A 13986-nucleotide genomic window follows, 5' to 3' on the forward strand; every position below is an offset into this window, starting at 1 on the left:
AAATATTTCCACTTCTGACTCTCAGTCTGTTTAGAAAGAGAGATGTGGCTAATACTTGAACAATGGATCAGAGCTGGCATGGCTGAAGCTGGTGCTGATGTTCTGGGGAGTACCTGAGCCCCATGCCTGCGAGAAAGTTACATGATCACCTGAAGGCCCACCCGAGGCAGGAGTATCCACAGTGCAGATAACAATGAATGAAGTTACAGTTCCCATATGCAGGCAAGCTCATTTGCTGTTGGATTACATTAGCACCTTACACACAATCTGATCTGACCTGATTAGGCATTCTCCAAACAGCTCTAGCTTATGATAGAGAAGTTCTGAAACAGGAGCTCATCATGTAATCATCTAAAAGGAAAACAACTTGGAACTATACTTAGAATTGCATAACAGATTTAGAGGCTTTTGCTCTGAGATACAGCCTCAGTGATACTTGTGTGTGCCTTTATAACTACTATAACTACTTTTTCTTCTATAGTTGATTTTAGGAAAAAATCTCTCAGCTGCCTTGACTGTTTTCTCTACATCTTCTATGCCATATTCTGTCTTTTAAGGTCAAGCACAGCTTTAGTTTTTAGAGGAGCCACACTACCAGTACACTGCCCAGCCTGCTTTCTCCTACACTGCAGTCTTGTCCTACTAAAGCCTCAGCCTACAATGCATTCTCAGAACTCTCCACACTTCCCAAACTTTGTTTTGAACTGCCAAGTAACTTGAAGTTCCATCCCTTTGTTTCCTTATGCTGAACATCTCTCCAGTGGTACCATCCTTTCCTCCTGCGTGCTACTACCCTGAACTAAATCGTAAACTTCTTTCCCACGATTTGGGAATATTCTTGGTACTAACCAAAGGAAAAACATCAGTTTCAGTCAGGTAAAACGTCGACAACCCTGACTGTTCTTTATGATTTCCCTTGTGCCAATAAGACAGTGTTTCCACAAAAATTACATCTCTTGAACCAGTTTATTGGCTTCAAGGGATCACAGTACCTAGGTGTGTGATGAACAGGTAATACCAAGAGCTATATATATAGTTACAGTTTTAACAGGTATTCTTGCCTTTGTCTACACTAATATTTCTTACAGGGAAAAAATATTCATTATAGGGGGCAATACTTATAGCTGTACCTGACAATGTTTTCATTGTTCACAAGCACTACACATATAATTTAAAATGCTTATTCAAACAAAATGAGCCTCTTCAGATTAATCTGTTTCTAGAAATCAATTGAAAAAAAATTATTTCTACAACTACTTCTATATACAGACACAATAGGTACCTAGGTGACATGCAGGCTAAAGCCCAGACTGCTGCCTTCCCCTGGTCTGCAGTGTCAGAAATTTGTAGCCTGCAGTTTGACACAGCATACTACACAGGATGTCTTTTTGCCAGGGGAAGCTCAGGCTGGACATTAGGGGGAATTTCTTAATGAAAAGCATTGTTAAACGTTACAGTGGAGTGCCCACGGAGGTGGTGGAGTCACTATCCCTGCAGGTGTTCAAGAAATGACTGACTGTAGCACTTAGTACCATACTCTAGTTGACAAGGGGGTGATCAGCCACAGGTCAGTCTTGATCTCAGAGACCCTTTCCAACCTAAAGGATTCTGTGACTCTGCAATAGCAAGAGCAGCTGTTCTCTGGGTTCACATGCATCTGCTTGTGTAGCTTTATTCACCATGGTTGGGGAATCTGCTAGTCCAGCTAGATTAGTTAGAAATGAGTTATAGGTGTCCTAGTTGCTATCATTACTATCTTCAGTGTTCAATGCTTAGTTGTGCTTGAAAATGCCATTTAGTCAGACTCAAATCTTCCCTTCCCTCCTTACTGGGGCTGTCACCAGTTGCATATTCACTTCCTTAGGCTTAAGTAATCCCAAATCTATACAATGTCTGCAAACAGAGGGTATTTGATGAGTTGAATTTTGCAATTCACACATCTTGTTGGGTGTACTTGTCTTTTTCATTGCTTCAAGACTACATCCACTCAAATTAAGAGAAACAGGTAATAATTTACCTCCCCCCTTTCCATATTAATGAATTAAGTAAATAGTCAAAGGCAAATGCCATGCAGTGATGAAAATTTGTCTGTCAAATGGTTCAAGAGAACATCAAAAGACTTGGCACTTCCTGGTTTTCAGATGTCCTGTTCACCTGCTGACTCGATGACAGTCCCTTGAATTACCCTGAGCAAATGCTGAATGAATAATGGTGATCTTTCCATGCCCTGTGCAGCTCTTTAAGGGACTGATGTTCCCTTTTGGTTTTATGTCCACCTGCACTTTGGCACTGCTTGCCTCTTAGTGCCCTCTGCCTGACCCATTTTCTTTTTGAGATTCAACCCCAAATGAATGCTTTCCTTCAAGGTCATGAAAATAAAGCTTGCTTCCTTTCCCCAAACCATTCTATATAAACTCTGGTACACCTTCTACTTGGGAACATGGAAGACTTCTTTTAGTTTTTTGGGGGGGAGGTTGTGGGTGGCACAGGAAGGAGGGTATAGCCAAAAACATGTTAGCTAGTGACTTACATGTGTTGAAAAATACTAAAAATACTCTCAGAGAAGTGTTAGTGTGATGAGGAAAAAGGGGGACTAGTACTTCTGAGATCTATACCTAGCACTTGCTGTCACCTGAAGCAATTTTTCAGCCTCTCTATCTCATTTTATACCTAAACTAATACCTGTTTCATTGATTATCACAGGTTTTAATTAACTCTATTTGTAAACAACTAGGACGAAATGTAGTAAAATGCATTCAGAAAATTAAAGAACTATTAAGAAAGCTTATCTGAAAACTTTTGGCTAAGGGCTTTCCGCCCTGCCTCATTTTCAAAGTGCTGCCAAGAAGAAAACAAGTGATCCCTCAGTGAAGGACAAGCACCCAACAGTCATTATGGATGTATTCTTAGAGGTCTTGTTTTGGGTGTAACATCCTAACAGGATTTGCTAATGCACTACCTCACGCGTTGGAGAGAAAATTTGGCTGTTATAATCCAATTAAAACAGACACATCCAAAGCTGCAGTTTGAAGTATATATGCATCCACAGACCTCCTCTTAGATGCTGCGGTTCTTTAGTCCTGCCTGGGCCCCTGGTGGGTATCTGCAGTCTGGGACACTGGGAGCCATAAGCACTCTTCTAACACCAGCCAGCTGTGGTGGGATGGTCATGGGGGGATGGTGAGTAAAAACTGTGGTTTCCTGCACTTTTCAGTATCATGACTTGCCTACATTTTGTTCTTGCTGGCTTTGGTGGAAGCACTGACTCTTCCAGTGAGTTTGACCAGAAACGTAGATGTGACTAGTCCTTTTTACTTCTAATAAGGATCACTGGAGTAAAAGCAGCTGTAGATGAATATTCTCTTTCAACTTGTACTTGTAGAATTTGATGGTGGCTGTCTTGTACAGCGCACTCATTTTCAAAATGCTGCATACTCCTTATTATTCTTTCTCTTGTACATCCAAATAAACACACATATAGAAATTGTAGTGCATTTGTTGGTGAATTAAATAAACTTTCACTTATGTACTTACTATTTCAAGCTTTACTGAACTACTTAATGTTCCAGGTTGTCAAAACAAGTACAGTCCTTGAATGATTGACATTTCTTCGTATGGATTGCAGAGTTAGATGCCCTTTTGGTATCTGCTGTCCCAATGAAGTAGCTCAGTCACAGGTCAAATGACATCAATAAGATCACCCTTCATCAATATTTGATATTCAAGTACAGAAAGTAAAGGACCTTGATTTTCTGTGCTCTGTATTTCCAAAAGGGTACATATGCCCTCAAGGATGGTCCAGATTTGTCATTCAAAAATGAAGGTACCTAATGCTTTTGAAATTGAAAACTTTTGAAATTTACAGATCCTTGGTCATTTTTTCAAATCTAGCTAAGGAAGTCAGCTGCAACAGTGAAACATCTGCTAAGCCCAAGTCACTGTTCTCTGGTTGCAGATTTCAAACACAAGTAAATAAATATTATTTGTAATCTGTGTCTCACCTCCCTCTGCTTTGTAGAGTCCCTATGCACAGAGATTAACTTTGTTAAACAGTACAGGCAGGAAACTGACTTTCTGCAAGTGCCAAATTCAAACTCCCAAACTGTTTGTTAAAGAAGTCACTTGGGTTACACTTTCCACTGATGAGTCGGTTCTCTGGAGTAAATGACAGCAACTATAAAAAAAGATTTTGGTTGAATTTTTTTATCTGGTTTCGTTTGGTTTGGTATTTTCTGAGGAAGGGGGAGGGCACTGGAGAAGCAGTCTTAACATTGGAGAAAATCAGAGATACCTAATTCTTCAGAGCTCCTTCTTTAATCTTCCATTTTCCGCTCAGCAGAATCATTCATAGGCAGATTATTCATTATTAAGACCTTATTTCATATCAAATCCTGTATGTCAGTAGATTAGGACATTGAGGAAGATTAGCTTCTCACTGTAGGTGGTGGGAGTAAGTTCTTTATCTTATAATTAGCATGGACTTTCATGGGTTTTGATTATAATTATTAATTCTACCAGCAGACTTCCAAGCAGGGATTAAAATGCAGATAGATGTCATTTAAGTTGCATAATCAAGCTGAAAGTGAGGGTTTTGTGGCAGGCAAATCCTCTTTTTCACAACAGTCAATTTAATTTTTCAACTTTTCAAAGTAATTTTGTTGTTTAAAATGGGTTTGTTTACTTTCGTGTGCTTGTGATAGAGTTTTATCAAATATTTTTCTCCTCAAAGAAATATATTCTTAGTATTCAGGTGAAATTTTATTCTGATTAGTATAAATTACATTAAGATTCTTAAGCAATGTTTCTGCACATCCCTGCATTTTTGTAACTGGGAGCCAAGCATACAGATGAAGAATTATTGAATTAATTAAAATGAAATAAATCCCTACTTCTCTATTTCTTTATTTTTTTCCCCTTCTTTGGTCACTCTTTGATTTTTCTGATGTTTCTGGGCTTTTTTCTTTCAGTGAGTGTGGATTAATGGCATAGCTCTAAATACATAAGAATCCAATAAATTGTCCTAGAGTCAAGGTGAACATTCTTAGAACAGCAGAAATTTTAAGCTTTCCATATTTCTGCATATTATGAACAAAGCAGCAAATAAAGAGCAGATAATATTTCATCAGCAAAAGCCTTTGAGTTAGGGTTTTAGACCTCATCAAGGCAGGCGTCTGCTTCATTTGCTAAAGTGTTTGGGTGCATAAAGAATGGTAATATTTTATGCAATTGAAACGCTCATAGAACTCTGATTTTGCGAAATGTAAAATGCAAGAAGGCGAGGAGCAAATACTACCCTGTGAAGAGAGGTAGCCACAGCTTGTACAAACAGCTGCAGTGAAGGTGGCTTCTTGGCTGCTTTAAATTTTATAATAATCACATTGTTGATATGATGTACCATTTGTGGCACAGGTAGTGGTTACACACGTACCTGTCAATTTCTTTTCTATCATATTTAATTTTTTTTTTTGCTTGTGTCTTCCATTTCAGCTTCTATTACATGCTCTCTGGGGAGGGTTTGGCTTTTTGTCACATTTTTGTACAGCATCTATCTTAACAGATCAGGCTCTTTTGGATAGCTTGGCAATTAACTATGAAGATATGCATTTAAGCTGCATGTGAGAGGAGGAAGGTTTGGTTCTCTGGTTATGTAACAGCTTCAAACGTGGCAGTGTTTTGTAGCCTGAGAAGTGTCAGTGTTGTAATGTTGCTTCAAAAGAAGGTAAAATACAGTTGAGGCATTTTAATATGCTAATTTGGATGAATGCTAAAAATTTATGGAAGTACTTCATCTAATGCCACACAGAAAGTTAATAGCACACAGAGGGCCTAGTCCTAGTCCTCCCAGACACCAATCTCTAAAAGCAAAATAGGATCTAGATAATCTGGAGGTTCCTACGAGTTTTTGGTTACTTTTCTAGCTTTTCAGTGTTTAATGAAGATAATACTCCTTCCTGACACTTTTTGCATATTTAAACACGCAGCTATGCCCACACTCTATCCTTCTCCTTGCTCCCTGGTTCCTGAAAGCCATTTCTTGCTATTTTCCTGCTACATAAAGAATACAGCCTTGGGCAAGCAGCACATGCAGGACTCATAGAACTGTCAGGGGAGGATCTGACATGTTATTGTCCCATCAACTGAGAACATGCTGCTGGGCATGTGCACACAGACAAGACGAGGTTTGTACCAGAAAAAAACGGCCAACAACTGAAGATTAAGAGTAGTTGAAAAGTTCATTTTCATCAAGATGTATCCCTAATGAGTATAAAAATGTTCATTTTGAGGCAGCAGATGCACAAAAAATCTAAATAAATTTCCCATGTCTGGTACAGTATAGGGGAATAGAGCCCACATGTATACTTCTCTCCACATAAGCACAGCTATTAAAACTTATATTATGCTTTGATGCATTCCTATCTGAGGCATGTTGTAACTAAACAAAAAGTGCACCAGGGATTAAACTACATGGAAAACAAAATATTCATGTTGCTCATTGTCATCATTTAGCTTATAATGAACTGAAAACTGGTGCAGATTTTTCCCTGTCTGTTCACAGCAGCAAAGGAATTTGAGCTTTTTCTTCTGTGACAAGGCAGCAGCAAATCAATTCCGATCAGATTTACCTGCTTGTTCACTAGGGTGTCGTAAAGCCTCATGATTTAAGAGCACTGGCTGCTGCTGTGCATATGTGAGAAATCCTGCTGTATCTCCAAGGTCTGTTAATGCTGAAGAATTTTCTGTGCTGTTCACCCATCCCAAGGTTTAGGTCATATCTCATCCCTCTGTTAATGGTATGATTTTATGGTGCCAAATCAAAGAAGAATTATAGTTTTCTTGCATTCATTGGGACCAAATTCTGCTGCCATTTAAAACTCAGTGAGTTCAGAGTGATTTTTGGAAGTTTTCCATAATTATCAATAGAAGCATAACTTCTTCAAAGGGAACTCAGAAACCAAATGAAGACTTTGGGAATTTAGATGTTCTATTCATGTGCTATTCAACCCCAGCTCTGCAGCATGTTCTGAAAAAAACAAATATGCATGGGAGATCTTAGCCCACTCTTACGTCTCTTGTGTTTTCTCAGAAGAATAACAGTCTGTGTAGCTGGAAGGACAGTCTTTGATCTTACAGTGCCGAAGAAGACTGCTTGATGCACTTGAGAAAGGTAGAATTTGATGCCACACGAGGGCAGTAATGGAAAGAAGAATGAAGAAAGCCACAAAGATGTTATCCTTACTACAGGTGGGGGGACTGTAGCAAGGAGGAATAACAAGGGAACACAGGGAGAAGAGGATGCTGAGAAAGCTTCTGTGTCAAGAAATTTGGACTTAATAGGAGGGGGAAAAGAGCAGAGAATGTATTCAGGAACTGTGTGATATTTGGCTGAGGAAGCTCTAGAGACTTTCAACAGAGACAAGGTATAAAGCAAGACCAGAAGAAGAGAAGGATGTGGCTGCCATCATGATAATACACTTGGAGTAACCTTGATTTTGAAAAGTTAGTTTTTAACTGTTTCCTTGATGGAATTCTACAAAAGCCTTACCATTCTGTGTGGGTTTTTTAAAATGTTTCCCCAGGGCTGGAGTGTGCTCTCGAGATATCTTCAGAGCTTTCAATCTGTTTAGCAAACAATTTCCACTTGGTACTTAAAAGTAGAAGATAATTAACATTCAGGTTATTAAACTTGTGTTCTCTCTGTGCCCTTTCCATATGCGATGAGTAAGCTATTGCAGAGAAGGAGGCTTGGCTTAGATTACAAACTCAGAGTGAACATACACATACAGGATGAATAAAAACCTACACTTACTTAAATATACTCGCAGGATAATTTTATTTACAACTTAAAATACTTCCAGAAAGTCCTCAGTCTAAGGAAAGAGTTACAGTATAAACTCTTAAAGAGAAGGATAATGATAAATTATGTTCCTGGTCTCTTTGTTAATGGGAGTATGAGCTTGCAGAGGGAAGGTGTAAGTAACTAGCTTTAAATAGCTTTTACCAGTTGTCATGATTTAATTCCAGTCAGCAACCAACTACCACACAGTTGCTCCCTCCCTCACCAGCAGGACTGGGGAGACAATCAAAAGAGTAAAAACAGACAGCTCATGAGTTGAGACAAAGCTAGTTCAATGGGTAAAGCAAAAGCCATGCACAGGAACAAAGCAAACCAAGGAATTCTTTCACTACATCCCATGGGCAGACAGGTGTTCAGCCAACCCCAGAAAAGCAGGGCTTGGGGGAAGACAAATGCCATCACTCCAAATGCCCTCCCTTCTTCCTTCTTCCTCCCACTTTATACACTGGTGGCATACGATGTCACATGGTCTGGCATGTCCCTTTGGTCAGTTGGGGTCACCTGTCCCAGCTGCATCTCTCCCAACCTCCTGTGCACCCCCAGCCCCCTCACCACTGGGACTGTACAAGAAGCAGAAAAGGCCTTGGCTCTGTGTGAGCCCTGCTCAGCAATAACAAAAACATCTCTGTATTATCAACCCTGTGTTCAGCACAGATCCAAAATATAACTCTATACTAGCCACTGTGAGGAAAAATTAACACTACCTCAGCCAAACCCTGACACATTCCACCTTTTATTCAGTACATCATGCCTAGGTCCCACTGTATTCAAAACCATCTCATTAACCACATCCTCCCTTCCCATCCTTTGATATGATACACACACATTGTTCCCTTAAGTCTAAGGACCACCTCTACAAAATGTCCATAAAATGTCCACAAATGTCCTCAAAATGTTCATTGAGTTCATTTAGTCCATGATTCTGGCCTCCATCTGTTATGGTGTTCACTGTGGACTGGAGAGATGGTGTGTGTGAGGAGCTACTGGGCACCAAACCAGCTCAGGCTGGGTCACTGCTGCACTGCAACTGCTTCTTGTAAGGCTCCTCCTCCATCAGCTTGGGTGGTTCCTGTTGTGGTAATTCCTGTAACACACAACTCATGTCATGGACTACAACAGCTTAAAGGCATATCCATTACGTACATCATGTCTGGCTCTTTCTAGATGAACATTGGTTATATGAGTTCTGAGCCCTATCTCTGAGCAGATTTTGATTATAAAGAAGACTGAGCAAAAAGGAAAAAAAAAAGAAAAAACAAAAAAGGAAGAAAAAGAAGACAACTCTTTTGCTTAAACACAATGCAAAAAAAAGTGTTTGGAGATGAGGAACCTATGCTGACAGCAGATGAATGAATACATAGGCAGTATGAAATAGATCTCAATTTTCTTTCACTAGGGGTTATAATCCTGTAATCTTGACAGCCAAGGCCAAGAGATCTGTCTGTGAGAATCAGAGTTCTAGCAGATGGGAACCTCAGTGTTACTTGTTGCTGGAAAAATGGATGAGAATGTCAAGAAGATGAAAGAAATCTTAACCTGAAGAGACAGGGCATAAAACAAACAGAAGCCTAAAATGAAAACAAAAGGAAAGAAATTAATTTAAAGCCAAATAACAAATGGTTGAGTTGAGTCCAGGTATGGATGTGTGTCACAGTCAGTAATCACAGATTCTGAGGTTTTAGTTCTGTGTTATCATATATTGAATGGAAAATATTTCATTGGCAAAGGGATCTTGTAGAGATCCGTAGGCTCCTAAAGGTGCATTGGAAAGAGCTGCTTGCTGGCTTCAGAATGAGAGGAGATTGCATGGTACTTTCAAGTCACACAGTGAGGAACTGTGTATTTGAGGCAAGATGTTGGGGATTAATTTTTACTTAGGTTCAATAACTGAATGAAAAAGGGAGAAGAAGCCTGTAATAACTGCTAAACATAAAAACAGGTAGGGGGAGAGTCCTAGGTGGAAACTGTTGATGTCTGTCAGAGTGCTCTGGAGAAGTATTTGCATGTCCTTGTTTTAAACCCCTCCACAGGCATTTGCTGAAGTGTTTTTTGAGTCTTCCATGCCACTAGATTGTATCCAACAGTGAACATGGGCATTTTCGGTTCTAATGACATTGAACCTTCTATTCCCTGTGTGAAAAGGTAAATATGTATATACACACACACCTTTGAGGCATTTTTAGCTCATTCAGAAAATCAGTATGTTAGGTATTTCTTAATCACAAAAGCTACTGTAGAAGTAAGATATTTGGCATTAAACAAAATTATTTGCTTTTTAAAAGATTTTTAATAGTGTTGATTTTCAAGATTGTCAAGTGTGTTTAAAGAGTGTGTTGTGTGAACATTTAAGAGTCATGTAGGAAATCAGGATATGGAAAACTGAAGGGAAACGCTCCCAAACCCAAAACAGAACTTCAGCAAAAGGTGAATTATTTTCCATATGCCAACAGAGGTGCAGGGGAAAAAAAAAATTAAGTTGCACCTTTGCCCTTATCACTCTGCTCAAAGGCTTTGAAGCTGCCCATGAAAGGATAGGATTCAAACTAGTAGCAATTACATTAATTATGTTACTAAAAGATCAAGGTCACAACAACAGCAATTACCTGCAATTTTCCTTTCCTCCAATTATATTATTATGAAAATGAACACTTGCTAACTACAATAAAGCTTTCAGGGGCACTAAAGTGAATTTTTTTCATTTCAGCATGCTTGCTAATTGTGTCAGGACTTCAGTGTAATGTGATTACTATTGCTTTGGTCTCATCAGAACAACAGAGTAGATTGATAATATCTGCTTCTTCTAGGCTTACTCTACACATAACTTTTAACCCAGTACAACTATTTAGATTAGGAACACTGAAATATTTATATCACTATATATCCTAGTAGAATAAAACATTTGGGAATGAACTAATTGGCATGGGTATGTTTATACCAGTTCAACAGGGTCCAAAATAAGCAGTTGTGCAGTTTTGTGACCCAGCATAACAAGATGCAGAAAAATGTCATGTTTCTGATCCAGCTGTGTTGGTGGAAGAAATTACCACATCTTACTGCTCATCACCTGGATCTGCCAGTAAAGTATTTTTCATGAGCATTCCCCAAATTGCTTCAGGCAGAATCAGCCAGTGTATTTCAGTGAGAGAATTTAAAGTGCCCTGGCAGGTTTTGCCTGCAATGACTCAGGATGGCTGCTCGCCTGGTTTGAGTGATAACTTCAGCATAGGGACACTCACACCAGTTGACGAAAGCACTTGTTTCTTTCATTGGCAAGAATGAATTTGTACTGCATGTCCACAGCTTTTTAGGTCTGTTGCATTCTAGTGGAGATAAGGTTTTATCCATACTGAATTTATGCTAACAAATGCACAATTTCAGATGAATCTCCCACTACAGACAGCCATGGTCCAGAACATTTTCCAGCCTCATCTTTTAATAAAATACGGCTTTTGCTTCTGCTGCTATGATAGTGTACAAATAGGCTCTTCCAGTTTTACTCTTCTAATAGTTAGAAAGCCTCTTGCTGCCAGCTTGTATTTAGTCATAGCCTGTTAACAGCTCCATGCTCCATGGTCTGTTTACATCCTTTAGCTTAAACAGCTCTCTTCCCACATTGGCATCTATGTCTCAGAGTAATCTGTCTAAAGCAATCATATATCCTCTTAGTCTTTTTTTTTTTTTTTTTTAACCTAAGCCTACTCACAAATCCAGCTGTCTCCAGCCATCTCCTGCTCCTAATACTCCTCCCTGAATTGCTTTGGGCTGAACTTGTCACTCTTGAACATCAGTATCCAAAACTACTTGTATAAACAAGATTTTTCTATGTGCCTTTGCTACATATAACTTTGGGTTTTCATCTGGAAACATTTTTCCCGAAATATTCTTGATAGCTTTTGCCTTTATTACAGCTGAATCATTGTAGTGTCTCATTCTCACCCAAATATCTATGGATAACTTGTTCCTAGCATATAGCAGAAATTCTTTTTCACTCCTGCATGCATGACTTTGTACTCTGTCCTTTTATCTTCTACTTTGGTCCCAGAGGACTTTCAGTTCTTCTTTTGTGATATTCCAATTTTTCTCTGTATTGACATTATCTCCCAGCCAGTGCTGGCAGTGAATTTCATTAGCACATTTCTTGTATTAAAACAATTAATGATTTTTTTTTAAATGCTGCTAGGACTTATACCTGTCCCTTCTCTTCAGCATGATCACTTATTTCTTCATTAGCCAGTTTTTATAATTCTTGGGGAACCCAATTCTCTAGCTAATATAGTTTAACTGTACCATGTAGTCTAATAATAGGTCTCTCATATGGTGCATTTTTAAAGAAAATGCATTTATATTTACACAAAGAGATTGTGTTAAGTAAGACAACAATAAAATGAGAGAAACTAGTGGACTTTATAGGTAGGGGAAGAGGGGTGCTTGGAGCTGCCATTGGGCGAAGAATGTCAAAACACAGTGAAGGGCTCCTGGCCTCTTGGGAGCCTCTAAGGCTAAAATTACTAAACAAGGTTGCAAAATCAGTCAAACTGATGCCAGTGGGAATAGAGCAAAGATGGGTGGGTTGGTTGGTTGGAGAAAGGGCAACAGGAGAAAGGGACCATGAGGAAAATCCAATAATGTGATCATCTCATCTGGAGAGTATCTGCTGAGCAGCCCTGTGGCAAACCAGCAGGGCTCTGGCAGGACAGTAAACTGATGGTGGGATGATGCAGAGTGTTAGACTTGGGTCTGCAGTCAGGCATTTCCTTGCAATAGGCATCTCCTTTTCAAAAGGGCCAGTAATGACACCACTTTGATTGTTTTGTGGTTCTGGCTTTTGTTTGATTTGTGCCCAAACAAATATCAGCCTTCAGGGGATATTAAACATTTATGGGTTTAGTTCCCACACCCTGACTGGGTGGAAAGACTGGGTTCCTATCCTCTTGGGGTCTGCAGTTAGCTACTGTTATGTAGCTCCTCATATTGTAGCACTTCCTTTTATGATGTTCTTGTGTGAGAGAATATGTATCTGTACTCCTTTTGGACTTTTATGGAGAAGAATCTAAAACTATCTAATATCTTTTCATTCCCATTCTGCCTGTTAATAAGTCACTTCATCCTTCAATGTACTGCCAACTTGAAAAATATTTATCTGGAATTTGTATCTTTTATAAAATTGCACATTTATGGAAGAAATTTTGAGTATTTTATTCCCGTAATTATTTATCTATTTAAATTAACACGTGCTAAATTCTAGTGACTAGTGGTAATTCTACTGACCAGAAAACACAAGCAATGATTTATAGGAAGTTGCCATTGCTAACAATATATCAGCATCAGGAGCTGGTGTAATAGGATAATTCAGTTGTGATGTTTTATAGTTTAAACAAAACCCATGCTAGTGGGTAACACTACAATAAAAGTGATGGATACTGTAAGGTAAGACTAAAAAACTGAACTGAATTACATTAGACAGCACAGTTCATTGAATAGTGTGTCCTCTGATTATATTGCTGTTATACAGATAAGCTGGATTTGAGCCCAGATAATTTGTGTGTTATCTTTGATACTTAATGACATCTAAATGTCAAGCTGCAGTTCTTCTGTACTTTATTAGCCAACTGTGTGCACTATTTTTTCTCCTAATGAATTTTTTTTTCATCAGTTCTTTTATTTCATTAGATATTTTCTTTTAAAAAGAGAAGGGAAAACTTGGGAAAAGTTTTTTGTGATGTTGCTTTTAACTAACGTGACAATGTGCCATTAGAGGACTCTTCAGCTCCTAAATTAGTGAGTTTATATCCATTAGAAACAGTCTGGAATAACAGTAATTTACACACATTAACAAGTCTTTACACATCTGTAATTTGTGGAAAGATAGACCATCCATCAAAGATGTGAAATGATTTTCATTATGGCCTAATAACATTGGCTGCCAGTAGTTAAAGCCTTATCTCTGCTGGAGAAAAGTAAAAACTTATCTTTGCATCAAATTTTTACATGCTTTGCTGCATCAAAATAGTGAATATATGTAAAACCCTAGCAGAAGGAAGGAACTGTAGTTTATTTACGTTGATGTAGCTGCTAAAATCTGATAAAGGTACCTCTGTTTTATCTCCAGTAAGTTTTTTAATCAAGATAAT

This window comes from Coloeus monedula, assembly GCF_965178545.1.
Source record: "Coloeus monedula genome assembly, chromosome: 6".
Taxonomy (NCBI): domain Eukaryota; kingdom Metazoa; phylum Chordata; class Aves; order Passeriformes; family Corvidae; genus Coloeus; species Coloeus monedula.